This window comes from Brachyistius frenatus, unplaced genomic scaffold, assembly GCF_029030835.1.
Source record: "Brachyistius frenatus isolate BFR_SWC_R1_liver_20210118 unplaced genomic scaffold, ASM2903083v1 Contig_34, whole genome shotgun sequence".
NCBI classification, from domain to species: domain Eukaryota; kingdom Metazoa; phylum Chordata; class Actinopteri; family Embiotocidae; genus Brachyistius; species Brachyistius frenatus.
Window position 1 is genome coordinate 1,978,119 of NW_027210633.1, and position 15,712 is coordinate 1,993,830.

General features: G+C 39.6%; 1 protein-coding gene across 2 annotated transcripts in view; it reads left to right on the top strand.

Annotated features, from left to right (window-relative positions):
* The first annotated feature begins 3,164 nt into the window (after window positions 1-3,164).
* Window positions 3,165-15,712, top strand: part of nlgn2b (neuroligin 2b) — a 67,035-nt gene continuing 54,487 nt past the window's right edge. Inside the window, exon 1 of one of the 2 annotated variants that reach the window (XM_069700600.1) lies at window positions 3,165-3,988. The gene's annotated coding sequence lies outside the window, so the exon portion shown is untranslated. The remainder of the gene's footprint in view (window positions 3,989-15,712) is intronic. The other variant, XM_069700599.1, reaches the window with a different exon arrangement.

Here is a 15,712-nt window from a genome sequence, read left to right on the forward strand (position 1 = left end):
AAAAACACTCACTCCCACTCACAGACCGTTTCTGACATTAAAACTCCAGCAGCAGTCTGGTCAGATGCTGCTTTGTTGTTGCTGTCAATACTATTCAGTGAGCAAATCCTGCAGCTGTTGACTCTTTTTAATCTCCTCCCTGACCTATGAGAAGTGGTCAGAGCCCCGCAGGGACCTCAGCACCTACAGCATCTCCCCTCTCGTTCTGACATGACACCTGAGATCTGCCGTCTGCAGATGTGTCAAGAAAAGGTTACAATCTGTACTGACCATAGGTTGTGGTCTATAGCTCCTTTTTTTTCCTTTTTTTTTTTTCTGTCAAAGCAACACTTATAGCCTAATGGTGCATTCACAAGCAACTGGGAAGTGGGAAAGTTCCAACCCCAGAGTGGGAGAATCCTCCAGATTGCCTGTTAAACTGGGAATATCCCACCAGAAACTGGGTTGTGACTCTGAGAAGGAGGTGCGAAGTCACTTGATATGGCAACATTTGTGTTGAAAGGAAGTACAGTACAGTACTTGGTCTGAAAAAGAAGCCAGACTTGGTTAGCCTAGCCTACCAAGTTGTTTTTTTTCTAAATTCTTCAGCTATGACATCTAGTCAGAAAGATGACACATCATCACACTCGGACAGCTTGTCTTGTCTTGATGTGCAACAAATTCTCTTCCTCCTCAAACTGCTTTTTTATGTATTTATTTATTTTAAAGAATGTTCTGTAGTATGATTGTTTTTTTCATGCTGAAATCCTAATTTTCATCAATTTAATTTCTCTGGAATGACAGATAATTGGACTCCTTTTTTTAATCCCCTTTAGTGAATATGACATAATCATTCAAAACACATGCAAGTTCCAGAATTGAGTAACAGGGTTGACTTAACAGAAGCAATGTAAAATAGATAATTAGACTGTTTCAGATCTCATACTTTCACAATATGGATCCAATTATGTAATTAAATCCAAAATAAAGGGTGTATTTAAGAAGTACATGGACAGTTTAAGCTCCTCCACAGAGACGGGGCAAATAGTTAGACTTTCTGAACATAGCTTGAAACTAATGCAAAAACTGATTTAAGGCTCTCTTACAAGTTAAAACACTTCATTTTTCAATTCATGTGTCTGCAAGCTGAATCAGTTGTGCATATTTCTCTTCTTTTTTTATTTTTTACAGATAAATTATGGATCAGACCTTCATAGTTAAATTAAATCGTTTCTCAATTATTTTGAATTGTTTAAATTGATTTCAAAAAGTTAAAATTGTTTTTGTGCTCTGGTAGTGTGACACAGTATTTATTCACACTTAATTATTTAAAGTTTCATCAAAAAAAAAAAGTGTGTTATTAAAATCAGGTGAGATTCATTTGAGAGAGGTCACATGTCCTTTTGAAGGAGCTTTACATTTGTAACATTTGTTGGCGACTTTAAAAAAAAAAATAATTACAAGGTAACAGTGTAGCGCAACTTCTGCAGTGCTTAGTACATCCAATCAAACTAATGACTAAAAATCAAAGCAGACTCTAGTGTGAAGCCATCCATCCATCCATCCATCCATCCATCCATCCATCCATCCATCCATTTCCTGAGGCATATCTGTATTTAGTAAGCTGCCCAGATGTCCATTTCCTCTGCATATATTTCTTTTCCTGTGGCATTCTGCAGAATTCCCAGGCCAAATGAAATATTCCATCCCTAAGTCTTCCCCTGATCTCCTTCCGGTTGCCTAAAAAAAACCTTGGGGGAGGTGTCCCGGGGGCCAACTTCATCAGATGGCACAATTACCTCAACTGGCTTCATTCAACATAAAGGCTCATTCATTGGCTCTGAGCTCTATCTGTATGTCTGAGCTCTTACAAATCAGTCATCCTGTGAAAGGACCCCAGGCTGAAACCTCCAGGGCAAAAAAATGAAGCCAAAGCGGAAGTGCTAAAAACTGTAGTTCCTTGAATGGCTACTCGGGGCTGGCTTCATTTGTAAGTCAATCGCATAGACCTCCATGTTAAAATATCCAATTTTATAGCTTTTTTTTTTTTTTTTTTTAAACATGTTTAAAAGCTGGAAGTAAAGCAGTTTTGGTCTCTAGATAATTTCCCTGTTGATGAAAACTGTACGGGAGGTCAATTTTTTTAACGTTTAAATGGTTCCATGTTTCAACAAAAGGCTATCAGACAGAGCCCTATACAGACAGAAACTCTCCACAGCTCACAGTCTGTGGGCACACCACATGCTGTTTGTGTGAAAAGGGTCACTAATAGTAATGAATCTACAAATCATTTCCCCTTAACTCCCTCAGCTCTACAGCGCGTTAACATCTTTCAGCTTGTTGTTTTGGTTTCAAATCTCACAGCTTTAGTGTTTAGTTTCACTCTCGCTGCCCTCATCAGCATTGTTTTCAGATGCAGCTGGCAGCTGCTCTTCCAAAACATCTCTAAACCTCCCCCTACATGCATGCTTACCTGTCCAAAAGAAAATGACAAACAGAGAAATTATTAAGCAGCTACAGGGCCCGAAATTTCCCTCAGGAGTTGGTGGAGAACAAAACAGAGCTTAATATAGAGTGTAATTATTGGACTTAGAGGAATCAAACAATTGCTTGCAACATGGCTGATACTTGTGTCAATTATGTTGTGTTTACAGCTTGTTTTTGCTGCCTCCGAGTGGTCAAATCAATGCAGGTTGAAGTGAACGTACCAATTCAATATACTGCCTCCATGGTCACTTTTGTAAAACCAGCACAGAGACCTTCCCTCCAGGAAGTGTGGGCATATTATTATTATTATTAGGTCTATTAATATTATTATTATCATTATTGTTTTTGTTATAAAGAGATGTTGGAAGCATTATACCATTATATTTCATAATGCCCCGATGCCTGGCGCCAAAAAAAAGTGAATAAATACAAATAAAAACACAGGTGTGACGTCAGCCTGCAGACCCTCACCTAAATCACAACCAAAGCAAACCCTGTGTTTCAAATGCACATTTTGTTTTTCACATGACGATCTGTGCAGAACGAGCGCCTGCTCACTGAATTATGCGTCGCGCCTCCTCGTCATGACAACTAGCTGTGAGATTGAAATATTGCAAGTGGTGCCCTATAAGCGAGAGTCCATGAGACCGCACTGAGAGAGAGAGGGAGAGAGAGAGAGGGAGAGAGAGAGAGAGGGGGCTGTTGAAGCCACAAGCCGTGGGATCCTCGTCAGTGCAGACATCGCGCTACAAAATAATATCACTGCATCATCCTAATATTCAAAAGCATTTCTGGTGCTGTTCTAACACCATGAAGGCTAAACGGAAGATCCCCGCGCTGTTTCTCAGGCTGAGCCTCTATTTTCTGTTCAGAGCATCAGAGACCAAGTGAAACCAAGAGAGAGCACCACGCAAGCGCGTAAAGAAGAGATTGGACACCTGATTTCGTGGGGTGTCTTTAGAGCGCTATTTCACATTTTTTAAGTCCAACACCCCCGTGTTTTATAGCCCCTGGCGGTGCAGCGGGGCAGATACCGTGGATTATCATCGGCATGGACGAACGGGAAAAAGAGGACAGATCCCTGCGTTGACTTTTGAAGCAACGCGCAGAGTCTTGACGCTACAGCGTTACGCATTTATTTTACTGTCTTTTTTTTTTTCTCTCCCCTGTTTGAATTGCACCCGCCGCTGCATCTCAACCTCAGAAAAGTCAAATATCTGTGGATAAGGAACAGAGCAGGGTGTTGTCAGAGAGGGATGAGAGGAGGAGGGGGCAGTATGAGGTGTGCTTTTTTTGGAAAAGCCGGAGAAAGACGGACACCGAGAAGGTGTACTGATGTGCGAGAGCCTGCGACGCGTTGCCCTCCTGAGAAATAATTGCGATCCGGGAAGACATGGCCTAGTTAAAAGATCATCGACACGCCGACAGAGGATAGAAAAGAAGAATCGTGTTTTAGATGGACGGGCCATCATCATCATCATCGTCATCATCTTAATTCCGGTGCTTGCATCGCGTCTTTTAGGTAAGCCATATGTTCCCCACCACCTCCTGAACGTGACTCGAGATTTTCTGTCCATCATGGGCTTGATGTGTGCGCAATATGTACGCTTTGATGACTTCGCACATTGCGCACGTTACCCATCTTGACGCACTGTCACAATTGGGGAATGGGATTGCAATGTAAAATCCTCGTTCCACTTTGTTGCTATAGCACATATTTTCTTCCTTTCAGCGGGAGCCTTCGATTGGCCTTGCCTGTTGATAAGCTATCACATCTTAACATGATCGCTCTACTTTGTGTATCCAACATCAGTATTCAGTCGTGTCAACCGTGCCGCTGCCAACAGGAAGATATTAGTGTGATTTAATTGGAACCAGCTCATCATGTAGACCGTCAATCAGACCGGGCTGCTCTTCTCAACTGGGCTCCCATTTTCCCCTTTTCATGTCAAGGTATAGATTATTTTCATAATGCCTTTTTTTGTTTGTTTTTTGTATTTGTATTGCTACACATATTGATTACATCTTAATTAGACACACAAGCTTCTGTGCTGCCATATACCTAATCTCAAGCAGAGTGTGTGACAGGCCCTGAACTCAGAAGATGTCCTCTCTAATGAACAAACAACAGCTCTGAGACACACACACACAGCATGCACAAACACACACACACACACACACACACACACACACACACACACACACACACACACACACACACACACACACGCACACACAGCCACACAAAGCCTGTGCCCTAGAAGATGCAGATAGGATTGTGAATTAAATGCACACACTCTGATGATCCAAGGAAGGCTCCATTAATATTCAGCGGTGGTTGGGCTGTGCTCAGTTAATGGCAGACAACAGGACCTCTGTTCTGACAGGTCATGGATGAGAAATGGTATATTTTAATTTTTAGGGGAATGAATGTTTTTTTTCTCGCTCTCCCTCGCAGATATGATCCGTGTAGCTACACAGAAGTGACATTTAAAATCCATCAGAAAACCAATAAAGTGGTTTTGTAGACTTTTGCAGGATTTTGTATTACTCTTGTCGGTGTACTGTTGAAATAGCTGTGATTGCTTTCTGAGGTCGGCATCACGTCAGCCATGGCTACTGGCATTTTGGCCACTTACTCAAATGCAAGGCCGAAGACTTGGAGGAGTTGCACGGGCTTCGTATATGCCACACGTTTGCCTGATTCAGTGCATTTTTTTTTTTAATCCAAATTGTTTCATTATACAACAGAGAAAAGGACATGGTGTTTAAAGCATGACTGGACATCACATTTTGCAGAAGTGCTTCTTGAACCCAACATTTAAATGTCTCGTAAACTTTTAAAACCTTTACTCCTTTCAGATAATATTTCAGTATTTATTTCTGGAATTGATCCATTTTGTCTTCAGTAATTTAGCAGCCAGAGGGCCTGGCAGATATGGTGGCAAGCATAGCGCTTTGACATGAGACACCTACTGTCAGCAGGTAATACACGCTCTTTGACTTTTAACACTGGTTTTCCAGCTGTTTTTTTTTAATCACGAAGAAGAACATTCTGTGATTGCAGCCATTCCCGAAGCACTGTGTCCAATAAACGACACTAAAGGGCCAATAAAGCTAATATGGTGTTCAGCGCAGTGTCAGTTAGTTTTCCAGAGAGAAAATAGAAGATAAGTGAGGCGAAATGAAGAGAAAAGGAAAAGAATGGCTGCTTAATGGATTGTATGACAACTGGAGGTGGAGACTTACAATCCAGAACAAAACGTGTTAAGTCTTAATGTTTAACGAAGTATGTTTGGCTGATAAGTGGGTGAGTAAGGTGAAGTGTCCGATGTGCTATTCTGTCCTGCTCTCATAAAGCCAAAGCTTTCCTACAGGGCACGGTTGATGTCCTGTTGTTGGAGTGTAAAGTTGGTTTAAAGAAGGAGCAACCTTTGTCACATATCACTGCTTATTTCTATTGTCAGAGGCCAGCATTTGAAATGAATAGTCAGATTATTTTTTTTTACCATTGTATTGCATTGTGTGTATTGTTTTTGGTTAATTTAATTTTGGATGGATCTTAAGGGTCCAAGCAAGGAAAACAAAGGAAACCATTCTACCCATACAGACTTTGATATTTGACTAGTTACTAATATAACAAAGGCTCGGCGTATGGTCGTGAGTTAAAGTGCACGCTGTGTAGTTTGAAACAAGAGCAGTATGTTGAACCTGGCAGTTGGTGCAGTTGGCCCTTTCATGTCAGCTCCCTGACCATACAGGCTGCTGTTGTTGTATGCTCATATGCTGCTAGGAACAAACTTCTAACACCATATGGTGTCAATTATAACATTGAGGTAATATGTGATGGTAGACTAAGAGTGGCATTTGTTTCTTTACCGTCACAAAAAATGTGCATGATAAAAATTTTTATGAAAGCCAGCTGCAATTCTATTTTATTTTCTTCCAAATGCGCGGACGTGTTTTATTTCAGCTGGATATCTTTATTCCCACCCATTACTAATGCTCCTCTCAAAAATTATTATTTTCGTATGTGTGTTTCCATGTCTTTAATCATCCAGATGTGAAACACATGATAAGTCTTTTAAATTTTTTTGTGAACATTATGTATTCACAGTTAGTTATGAGGTAGAAAAATGTGTAACCATCTGTTTAACCTGAAAAGAGCGACATGACTGGGCGGTGCAGTGTGTGGTCGGGTCACAGTTTGTTGCTGCCTTCCATTTTAAAAGCGTAGATACTGTATGTAGTGTCTCTGTCATTAAGAATTTTGCTGCTGCAAGAGAGTCTTATCTTGTCTTCCAAGCATAAGTTAAAAACTCATAAATTTACAGAAAACTGTATACTAAAAGCATTACATTTTCAACAGTATCATTATGCTTCCATCACAGCAGGCGACTGTGGAAAAAAAAAAGTGCTGATAAATGAGTGGTCTCAGCATTGATGCATTCACACTTTGAAAAGTGCAAAGATATTCTGTATTCTCATGTAATTATATATTCTCATTTAATCTAGTTGCATTCAAAGTGCTTCTGCCGTATGATTTGAATGGCAGAACAGCAGATCCGGGCTGATTCTTAGAGAAGAGGTGGAAGAGACTTTCTCTTTATTACCCAACATTGTCTTTTCAGGTATCGCTGGTGAAGTCTGTATGGTGTTTCAAGCCAGAGATCTTTGATGATTAGAAGGAACACATGTGAGTCCATGATTGTTAGAAACTTTCATAATGAAGGCTATATGTCATATAGTATTATACAGACCCAATCTCAGTGTGCGCTCTTTGACTGGAGCATTGAACCCAACAACATTTAATTGATGTAATTTTAGCAGGAAATGCAGGAATATACAGTGCACAAAATATATAAATTGTGGGATGGCACTGAATTCACATTCAATTCAATTTTATTTATTTATATAGAGCTAAATCGCAGCACGGGTTATTTCTGATCTCAGTATTTCTTAACACATCAAAGTCCTTACAGCAGAACTTTACAACATTATACAGACAAACCCAACAATTCAACAATTCCCACATAAGCGCACATGACAGCGCAATATCACGCCAAATTATGTAATACACCCATCAGTCCACCAGAGGATACAGAGTCAGTGTCATGTTTTAATTCACCTAAGCATGAAAATGACACGCACGTATGATCAGGGTCGAGGAAGAAGACAAAGGTCAGGTGACGGATTACAAAGAGTGATAGAGTCCAAGTGGGGAGGCCGGTTGGGGGTGGTTAGATTGATTAAACCAAAGACTATCACCTAGGAAACCAGGGTTTCAAGTCCATGGATTTCTTGTAAGTTACTTACACAACATATAGTACATGTATAGCACATGTAAAATGACTTATTTTAAACCAAAACATGAACTTTTACTAACACTAATCAAGTAGTCTTTGTGCCTAACCCTGACCAAGTTTTTTTTTTTTTTTCCTAAACCTAACAACATGGTTTTGGTGGTTAAACCTCTTACTTTTCACGCCTAGACAAGGCAAAACGTGACACTTACACTGTATTCTCTAGTAGACTGATGGGTTGAGTGGTACTGGGTAGCAGACGACACAGGACAGAGACAACGGACCATTATTTCATTTATTGTTTTGTTTATTCATCTTTTCTTGGTAACTTATGGGGTTTCCCCTGTCATTCCTGTTTTGTTTGTTTGTTTGTCTTCTTTTTTAAGTCACAACACAGGAGAGTGCAGGATTTTTTTTCACTTACAGAATGTATGTATCGAGAGTCTAGAAAGTCCACAAAAGAGGACTTAACTATTTCATAGTGTGGGACTGTACTGAGCCCTCAGAGAGATTTATCCAGAACATTCTTCAAAAATCTGTGATTTGTGTTGGACTTTGGGATGGGAAGTTAGCTGTATTGTCTCTGCTTTATGATGCTTAATCCCACTGACTAGATGTATAGAAGGCTGCACATGGGACATTTTGGAGCATTACTATGTTGTTATTTAAGTATTTGTGCAATTATCATTATTACAAAAGAGCATGAAAATCTATCCGGCATTGCCTTATATTTGAGCGGCTCGGAGGCGTGGCAGCTGTTACTATGCATTCTCTAACCATATGACCAGCCTAGTTTCTCACCAAGCCCCAGCATCTTTACATAAAACAAACTGTGTGCTGGCCTAATGGTGTAGCCACCATAATTAAGGCTCCAAGATTTAGATTTCTGCGTGAAGATGTCAAGTCAGAGAGAAGGGAGGTTAAAATGACCCAGCTCTCAGTCACGTCACGACCACGGAGGAGAAAAGCAGTGGAATAGCTTGACCTGACCCATTATCCGTGAGCAAAGTAAAGCTGCAAAAACGCCTGTGCAAATGCCATGGTAACCATCTTGTGTAACCTCCTTTGAACAATATCACATAACAGTCATCCCTAAGATAAGCCAGGGTAAGTGCCAGCCTGTCTTGTACAGTCTGGGAAGAATATCACACCAAAAACCCCCGTTAAGATATCTGGTCATTTAATGGGTCTTCTATTAGCGGCAGAGGCACAAGCCCATTAAAACGGGACACGTGACCTTTCCTGAATCACAAAGTTCCCCCCTTCAGTTCATTAGAAATGATCCATTAAGCAGCTGCAACATTTAATTCTCTGATATTTTTCTGGGCAGTGATGCAGAAGCTCGAGCTGGCATTCAAACATTGCATGTATTTGGAAAAAAAAATGGGTTTGATTTCTCTCACATAGTGGTAGTGTATCAATGTACAAAACTTAATAGGCAGCTGGTGCTCTTTATCTGTATGTGTGGGGAGTATTGACATGAATGGGACACATAGGAATCTGACATGTAGCCTACATGATATGTTAGGGTGGCAGCCCATTTAATCTGATATAAATGTGAGTTTATACATTTTTAGATGGGAATATGATAGTTACCCGATGAAGTTAGCTGATCGTTTTATTGGATTGGAATACAGTGAAGAACTGCGATAAAGAAAATTGGTATATATAGTGCTAAAGGAAATGTAAATAACCATACCTCCCACCTTATCTGTGCCACTAGTGCAGAAACTGTCACTCAGTGTTGAAGATATAATTAGGGACATAAAACCAGGTTCGTAAAAGGTTGATTCCATAGGTGTAGTGCTGCCAGAGCGCACCACAACGATTCTCTTTCTCCAGTTGAGGAAATAAAATGTTCACAGTTTGCTTGATCCGATTGAAATTCATCTGTATTTGTTGGGGGGTACTAAAGTGTATGTCATGCAAGAGAACCAATTAAAACAAATGGAATGGTCGAAGTTGTCATTGATTTACAATGTCAACTCAAAGCCTCGTTTTGATCCGCTACCATTTGCCCTGTTAAAGTTACTGCCTTGTGCAATAATCCAAACTCAACACTTCCTTTTATCCGTTTCAAATTAAAAGCCCCCTCTTTCAGCAGACAGACACCCTTTATTTCTGATCAAGGCTTTTATTTTGAAACATTTGCAGGAACTTGTTGTGACAGAAATGAGCAATGATGCTATACTCCACTCATGCTAAAGGTCTAATGACACCAGACAATCCACAGGGAAATCCATCTGCGCTGACTACTCGCACTCACAGGTCTCGCTGATGAATTACTGTAGCTGGGCAAGGTTTCTACTAATTTCTGGGCTCATATTCTACAGTCACAACAGTTTTCTGAGTTTTTATTTTTTATTTTTGTTGGACCAGAATTGTATATGTTATTCAGTAGAGTTCACGTAGGAAGAAAAAAAATCCCTCCAAAGTTGCTATCTGTTATTTTCAGTTCGCGAGCCAATTAGCTTGGTTGTTAATGGTACAATAAGTTCTCATAATTTATTCACAACCCATATTTGTACCATCAGCTTCTGCCTGCAAATCACTTTTCCCTAGTGGAGCAGTTTATACTTTGAATAAGATGGTTACATTAAACTGAATTGTGTAAAACAGATGACCTACGACAGCTCCTTCTATTTTACACTCTCTGGATCGATGGTCAGCACTGAACAGGGCAGTTTGCTGATTGTCACTGGCTCAAATCTGCACGTCAAAGTTAACCAGAGTTGAGCTCGGTGTGAAAAATAATGCAGAATCTATTTTTCCTTGCCAGTGAAACCAACGATTACACCCCTTACATTGCAGTAATATTATTGCATCTGCTGTATACTTGTAATTTAATGCCCAGTGTGTATATCTTGGCAAATCATTTGAAATTGTTGGACATCACGCCCTCTTGTTTGGAAGTCATTTTTAGAAAAAAGACAGCTAAGCCAGTTCATATAAACACAACTGACGGTTACATTGCGGACTGCCACTACTAAGACCTCTACACTGAACAGTGCTCTTGCAAAATGTCTTGCAGTTCAGTCAGACACTTACATCAAAGGAAAGAGGATGATTTATCAAAAATAGATGTCCAGATACACCCCTCTGCCGTAACAGAAGAGAGTAACAGAATGATCACAGGAGTCAATGTGTGAGCTTGTCAGATTACTAAAACCACCTAATTACCTTTTTTAGAATCTGATAGGTGATTGTACGAGTCAGATACTGATCAGCCGATGGCATGCAGGAACCCAGAGTGCTACCTGAGCCAACATGAAGCTTCATATCGCTCCATTAGAACAGGAGTTCATGAAAAAGGGGCAGCAATTAATATTCTGATAATTTTCCAACAATCCTTCCTTGAGAATTGCAGTTTGGACTTATTATATCTTCAGATGTCAGGCTTCATAAGGCTGAACGATGTCAAACTTGGCTTTGAAGTTCCAAACATCAGCTTAGATTGACCATTATAAAATATTTCTGTCTACTTTTTATTGAAGTCTTTCATACAGCATGTTGGATTTGTTGTGAAATCCACAATGTAACAATGATTTACAGTAATTAAGGAGCAAAATATACCGTATAAACATTCATTTGTAATCCAAATTTAGTCAACAACAAAGTCTTTGTCTCGCTAATGACATGTATTTTAAAACGATTTATCCTTTTTAAAAGCCAGTTTAGCACTGAAACCCCACTGTCCCAATCTTTTATTCAGCCGGCCACAGAGCAGTACCTTTGGAGTACAGCAGGAAACCTCTAAACAGTTTCCGGCATACAAATCATTCCAGCAGAATACATCACGAACAGCAAGTCTCAGCGCTCTACTTAGAGCTAACTTACACATCATCAGTGCAGCCAGCCCATCTGTCAAGGTACACTTTGCACTCAAAGTCCTCTTAAGGCCACGTTAAAATTCCAGCTGCAGCTTTGTGTTGCGGCAGCTTCAATAACATGAGCATGGCAAAATAAACTGTATGCATTCACTTAAATGAAAGATGCTTTGAATGGAAGACACTGAAACAGGTTTATTTTCTATGTTGCTGAACCGTCCTGGCCAGACATAGAAGGCACACTGCTATAGCCGCTATAAAACCAGCTGCATGACTTGTAGATGATGGTATTACCCATTATTATGATTGTCTATCGTCAAACATTGTGCACCTGCTCTCCTGCACATACAGCATATGATCTTCTTAGGTTTCCATTTGGGATTGAACCTCTGTTTGCAAATATGCCAATATGGTGTGCATCTACATTACCAAATAACAATAACAGCTCCCTCCTTATCTCATCTGTGCAATGTCACCAACTATAATAAATGAAATTAAAATGGCCTTTATTATGGCTTTTGACAAATTATAATATTGATTTGCCCCGTGTAGCCATTGATTTATGCCAGAGTGTAATAACACTTGATCTACAGTGCGTGTTGCATCTCAAACAGTACTTAAGATTCCCCCGGCTGCAGGTCTTCTTGAAATATAGATGTAAAACATATGATAATGCTGTCCTGAACATCAAAAGGAAAGGACATTTTGTATGAGGATGCACCACATGCTCTCTTTCGTTACTGATACTGACTTCTCAACCCTGCTACCAGACAGGAAGATCAAGATTGGACAGTGCTGCAAAACCCTGAATTACCTTCACTGACAAAGTGTTATATAACAGTCTCACTTTTAATATCTGTCTATATGCTATGTAAGGAGATAGAGAAAGATTTACACCAAATCAGAGCTGGATTAAGTTAAAAGCATTGAAATCAGTAGACTTATTATAACAAAGCCACATGAAACGCATCCTATTTTTCACAGAATTTAGCACTGATAGCTATTTTTCATCAAAAAGGCATCAACAAAACAACATGAAGGTCATTTTTGGCATATTTTTTCACAGATTATTTAAAATTTGTGCAAAGGAGTAAAAGGACAAGCAGAAGTAGCTACAGTAAGCTGTTAGATAAAGAGCTGGTGACCACAGGCTGCACATTTCTAACACCTGAGCAAGGTAACCTCCTGCTGTTGTGTGAAAACCTCCTCGTGCCTCGTGCAGCATGAAACCAGATCGTGATCGTGCTTGATGTTAAGAGGCATCTTATTGTCTTTTTTTTTTTTTATTAAAACAACGTGAGTCTGTTTAGCTGTTCTGTTAACACGTACAACCATTTAGTCTCCTGTTGGATTTCTGACAACATAGCTGCTCGGGGAGTCATTAGCTGCCGTCAGAAATTCTGGGACCTGTCGAATTAAATCACACTTGTGAACTTGTTAGCTACATTTACCACGATTTACATTTTTTTTGGACTTCACTTCCCAGAGATCCAAACAGTGTCGCCTGTGTGACGTCAGTCAGCTGGCAGTTGAAGAGCGAGCCTCTAAGCCCCGGCTTCAATCGGTTTGCTGTTGAACTCACTTAATTGAATATGTGAAGAACAAAAACACTACAAAGACTTTTAACATTTCAAAGGAACTACATTTTATTTGAACTTGCACCAAATGGATTGTAGACTCCTCTGGCTTACATGAAGGTTTTTTTTTTTTAAGTGTTTGTATGGCAGAATTATTTGTTGTAAATAAAGATCTTGGGGGGGCAAAAATGTTAAAGGGCGATCATGTTGTTACATCCCATTTCTACCGTCACAACCACTGCTGGGTGATAGAAAACGTGTCACTGATGGTGCACAGCTTGTGATTTGTTTTGGGGAATGTCACCGCAGACATCCAGCTTAGTTCAGTTGGTAATACTGCAAAAATACAAGAGTGATCAGGGCCACTGGCTCAATCACAGTTGTGTTGCCTTGTTCGGTGGTAGATAGTGACTTAACATACATTTATGAAAATTTAAATCTTCAAGAAAATACTATAAGGATTACAAGAACTTTAAGGTTTGGAAATTATAGTGATTCTTTAACATTTTCTCTTTCATCGGGTTACATTTTGGGTTATGTGCCTAAATAACTTCGCTAAGGTTTGGAAAGGATTGCAGTTGAAATTAATGAAAAAGACAAATGCGATTTCCCTTTTTATTTAGGTGTGTGACTGGAAGAAAGCTTTGGACTCCTGCATAAATGTCAATCATCCAATACAATCAATGTCAATGTGATAGCCCAGTATGCAAACTAGGTGATTATAATGGCGATACCTGCTCAGAGTATCCAAAACCACAATTGTCAGATTACAACAAGATACTTAACAAGGTCAGTATCAGTTCCCATATCAGTTCATTGGATCAGATCAGTGCACATCTCGTTCCTGATCTTTGAAGCAGTTGCATTGTGTTGTAAATATCTCAACTTTTCTAGGTTTTTCTGAAGAGGATGAAAATGTCAGGGACTGCTGTTGTCTGAGCTGCTGTTTGTGGTATTCAGTGGAACAAGGCCGTTTTTGCTTTTATAGATAAACAATGGAAAGAAAAAAAAACAACACAAAAAAGTGAATTTGTTATTCTTGGGATCCCCTGTCGATGCTGCAGGAGTAACTGCATTTACACATATAGAGCTCCTCTGGTTTATTTTCAGAGAAAAAGGGTGGTGTGTTGCCAAAGAGGAAATAAAAGAACACTATGCATGTTATCCCAGCCTTTTTGAAAATATTTAAATTATTAATTTGTTTGGATACTTAGAACACAGCTGGACTACACTGCATTACCACAGCAGTTAGGGAACTGAGTTTCAGCAGCGGTGAGGGACACAAACTAAACAAACAGAAACATGCAACCCAAATGGATACCATGTACTTAAAGAAAGGCGATCACCAAGTCACAAAACATGACTGTAACGTGTTGGTGTGATTATATAAAATATTATTTGAAGCATCAGCAGCCCAAAGGCTAGAATTAATCACATTTAATGTCCCGCTTCCCCCTAGCAATTCTAACAGATATTTGAACTAAAAAGAATTCAAATTTCTCTAAAATAGGACAAAACTCTGACTATTCCTGACCAAATACCTCAATAATTCCAGTCGTATTTTTAGAAATTAAAGGCTCGACCTTACACAGTGCAAAGCGGCACAATACAAATGTCTAGCGTCATCTTCATTTAAATAGCAAATGTACTTGCGCCAATCTGAGCAATCATAGGCATGTTGGTCTTAAAACGAGGGTTGGTCATGCATGTCGTTGGTGCATTGCTCTCTTGAGGAAGCAAAAAAGCGATTGACAACCAGAAATGTGGTCTTAAGTCAATGTTTTTCCTCAAACGCCTCAGAAGTTCACAGTAGAACTTGGTGTTGACAGTCTGACCATGAGGGGGGAAAGTTACGTTGCACAACACTGTGAATGTCAAAGAAAACCCCCCTGGTTGCCCGACACGTCTCCTTCCGTCTTGGACAGTGACTCGTCTGGCACATTGCTTCATTGACATCGGCTTTCTTAAACACTTCAAGGGTTTCTGTTGCAGACTTCCCAAATTTGACTCAAACTTTGATGTGCACTCTCCGCTCAAGTTTCCAGTCCATGGAGAAATCACAAATCCGTGTACTGTTGCTAACAAAAGCACAGGAAAAGTCTCAGAACTTTTTGATTGCACCTCGTAAAAGATATTTGAGATGAAACCTTGATTGGTTTATTTAATATTTGCCAGAAAACACACCTCTGATTAATTAGGAGACTAAGTCCTCAGATTATCTGCCATTAAACTAGCCAAAGGGGATTGTGACACACACTATATATATATATATATATATATATATTTGTTTTTTATGGCTTGTTTTTATGTTAGGCACTTTGTGAAATAAGTTAAGAAAATTGCTTCATAAATAAAGATTATTATTAATATTATTATATACACTTGCGCCAGACTCTCGGTTCTCTGCAAGAAGACACAGTGGACATATTTTCATCTTTAAACTATCTGTCTACGTATGAAAAAAATGTATATGGGAGTTATTCCTATAAAACATAACATGCAAAGTCCCTGTGGCTCTATGATGGGACCAACCCTGAAA